Raw genomic sequence first — 4297 nt, forward strand, 5'->3', positions numbered from 1 at the left:
ATCAAGGGAGTCAGCACACAGTAAGTTTTCAAAATATAACAAAAGTCCTAGAAGTAAAAGAGGTAGTCATTAGTAAGGGTGTGTAAGTATCACGACTATAGGTGAATGCAAAATCCTTTTATTTAATATTCTAAATTAGTAGAATTATTTTAAAAGGGAAGATTTATTTTATAAGCAAATATCTTTAAATTACTTCACATTCTTCTTAAATCCATTTTAACAATATTTCCCCCCTTTATGACAGTTTATCCTCATTGAAGATAATGCTATGCCAAGTTGTATTCATTGTCAAGACACACTGCATCAGACACCACACAAAATGACAGACACACAAAAGTGAAAAAAGTCTTTAAGAAAGCCACAGTGAAGTCTATTTAAAGAAATGACTATGCTTATGAATCATTATTGGAGTATAGAAAATGTCAGAATTATGGAAATATCAAAGATATTTGTCAAGTACAAGAGGCACCATTTGTGAAGTGGGTCTTCATAGAGAAGGGAACACTTGAGAAAAGTTAAAAAAATAGAAATGAAAAGGCAGGCAACCAGTTGTGAGAGTTTAGAGTAAGAAAGCTTTCCATATCAAAAGACAGAAGTCTATGAAATTATTTGGCATTTTGAGGAATGGCCCTTAATATGGTATTGTAATATTTAATATGAATAAAGATGATGTACAAATGTGATTGAGAAGAAACATAGGGCCAGATTTGCCATGCTAAGAATTGGAGATACTTTCTTTTCCTTGAAGGTGATGGAGAATCAATGATGAGTTTTAGCCAAGGAATGTGGCATGCCCAAATTTTCATTAAAAACAAAAATAAATAAATAGATAGATAAATAAATAAATAAATAAATAAATAAATAAATGTGGTTTGAAAGATAAAAGATAAACCCTAAGGACATAAATTGCAGAATATAAACGAGGGGCCTAGATTTAGGTAAGATACAACAAAGACACTTTTAAAAATTATAGAGTGAAACATGAGGAAAGAAAAGGTATTTCATCTCAATTTGCCAAAATCAATATCAAAATCAATATTTAATATCATGATTCTCTCTGCTACTCATAACATTTCTTCACAATTAGAACAAAAATATCACCAATGTTTGAAACAGTCTATGGTTTTTCAGGTTAAGTGATCAAATTATAAGTATTTGACATAATTTTCTCAATTAACCATTCCTTAGCTCATTACACTATAATTGGCAAATAAGTTTGCAATTATAAAATAAAACATTATTTATTTATCTATTTTATTACTTATTTTTTATTCCAGTATAATTAACATACAGTGTTATATATATATTAGTTTCAGGTGTATAATATAGTGATTCAACAATTCTATACATTACTCAGTGTTCATCATGATAAGTGTACTCTTAATCCCCTCACCTACTTCACCCATCCCTCTCCCCCCCACCTCCCCTCTGGCAACCACCAGTTTGCTCTCTGTATTTAAGAGTGTTTTGGGGGCGCCTGCATGGCTCAGGCAGTTGAGCATCCGACTCTTGATTCGGCTCAGGTTATGTTCTCAGCGTCGTGAGGTTGTGGGGCATGCCTGGGCATGGAGCCTGCTTGAGATTCTCTCTCTCCCTTTCCCTCTGTCCCTCCCCAACCCCCACTGGAACAAATGCTCTCTCTCTCTCTAAAAAGAAAAAAAAGCCTGTTTTTTTGCCTCTTTTTTCTTTGTAAAATGCATACATACATATACATACATAAAATGGGTTTACTAGGCAATATGTGAATATTAATTAAAGTAAGTAAAATGAAGAAAATAGAAATCCTCAGCAATCTAATCATAGAGAAATAATCACTGTTTCTAATTTGGTGCGTTTCCACATATATTTGGTTCATAGCTCCAAAAGACACCATGTTGCTGAAATTTAAAGCATTTAAGCAATTCCTACTGATTGTGCAATGAAATTCATTTTGATATTTTAAAATTATTCAGAATAATATGGTGAGCATCATTGAAAACATCTCTGATACTTTACAGTAAACTCTACATCAATGGGTAAAGGCATTTTTAAGTCTCTTGATAGGTTCAAAGCTGTCCAAAGGAAAGGCTGTGTCATTTTCATTGCTCATTTTTATCACCAGTGCAGGGTATAGTATGTTTTAAATATTTTAAAACGTAATAGGAAATAACCATGATGTCATTATTGTTTACATTTGTATTTCTTTTGTTAACAATAAGGGTAAAAATGTTTCCCCTTAGAATTTGGAGAAACAAAAATTATTTGTTATTTTTTCCAAAACTTAAAAACAAGAAAAAGGATAGTTCTTTCCATCCAAACAAAGCCTCCAAATAAACCACTACTGATATAACTACAAAACTGTAAGACACAACTGTGTTCTTCCTTGCATTTAAATTTTTTTCCTTATATTAAAATTTCAAGAAGTACCAATTAGTTTAGAGATATATATTTTTTAACAGTTGAAATTATGAGATAAAATAAGACTAGTGACCATTTATTGAAGCAGGAAGAAAGACATTTGTTGGAAATAAAAATAAATCAACAGAAAGTTTTTAGATTTCCTTGTTTTTGACCTCAATAAACAAGATTACTACATTGCGCGGGTAACTTTTACCATAAACACCTAAGAAAGTACCGTCAGTTGGTACACCAAAGACAGTTCTAAAATTAAGGTTCATAAACCCCAGGTTTAAAAGGAAAGATAGAAGGAACTGTGGTTTGCCCCTCCAAGTCCCCATTGCACCAGGTGTCAAGACAAAGGTTTCATAAACCTAGACGATTTCCACACTCCTAGAAAGCGAACTTAGTAGCTGGTAGCATCCAGCACAGGATGCTGCGGTGCTCATTACAATTTCTATTGATTGACTGGGTTCAGGACTATAATTATCTGGATATAGGGAATTTAAAGGAAAGAGGAAGGTATAATGAGAATACATAGCATAATAATATAACTCTTACTTTTGCCAAATGTCTCTGTCTAGAAGCAAAAAAGAACGAAAGTAAAAATAATACTACTAATAATAGGAGGCAATATTCTTAAAAGTTTTCAGATTTTATAAATGCAAGGCTTAGGATTGAATCAAACTTCTACAAACTGTTCAAAGCACTAGTTCAAAAATTGAATTTCAATCTTATAAACTGCGTTGAGAAATTAACACAATTGTCTGCACTTGGTCAACTAAGTTGTAGAAAATTGATAACAACATTTAAATTTCAAACACAGAGGCAATAAAGAGAGTAAAAGTTAAGTTCTTAGGGAACTTGTTGACAAAATCACCGTGTCATTATAGCTACTGTTTAAGGATAGGCCTAAAGATGTTAGATTAATTTTAAAATGTTGAATGTGTCATTTATTAATAGCAACTAAGGATGTATTAGAAAATTACAGTATGGTTAGAGTAATTTTCACATCTACAAACCTTCTAAAGTTATGCACTTAATTAATTTGTATGTATCAACAAAACAAAGGAACAGCTTTCCATTCCTTTTGTGGTTCCTGCCATTAAACTTTGAATTGAAAGAATTAAAGAAGAATTTTTTTATAATTTCTGCCCCTGAATAAGGCTAGATTTAAACAGATTGTCTTTCATTAATAGCTGTTCAGAAAATGTTCTTTGAACTGAGCTGAATTTAAAGGCTTATTATTTTGTTCTGAAAGTCTAAGCTTGTATTTTCTACTGCGCAACAAGGGAAATTCAGGGTTAGCTGGGTAGCGTATTTCCAGCATTTAGATGAACCCCTAGGGTATCCCATTAGTATTACAGAGACTATATGATTGTTCTACTCTATTAAATTTTTATAGAAAATGTAACTTTTAAAAAATTGAGTCAAATAATAATTGCCATCATCTGTATGTTAACCTTAATAGAAAAATCACTGAAGAACAAATGAATTACCCACCTAATTAATTAGCAAACCTTATAAAATGCTTATTTTAATACGACCTTAATGCAATGGCTAACCTAAAAAAAAAAAAACAAAACAGAAACTTCAGGGAATTTTAAAGCTGTCCTTGTTATCAGCTTATCCTTGTAAGCTTCAGTTTATCTTATCAAAGCAAGGCATCACTTTTGCTTCCTTCTGCTAATAAGGTCTGGAACAGAGCTTTTCTCTAGCAGTTCACTAATTCCTTTTGCAGACAGAAGTGTTCAGTCTGCTGGCTCTCCCCCCACTTATCTCTTCTCTTCAGTATTCTCTCCCCCACCCCCAGGGAAATTAGAGATCCAAATCCACTTTCCTTCATTGCTGGAATTTTAAGATTCTAAAGAATATGAAGTACTTTTTTATCCTCAAAACTTAATTCTAAGTAGATTTTGGT

This window comes from Halichoerus grypus, chromosome 2 (genome assembly GCF_964656455.1).
Source record: "Halichoerus grypus chromosome 2, mHalGry1.hap1.1, whole genome shotgun sequence".
Classification (NCBI taxonomy): domain Eukaryota; kingdom Metazoa; phylum Chordata; class Mammalia; order Carnivora; family Phocidae; genus Halichoerus; species Halichoerus grypus.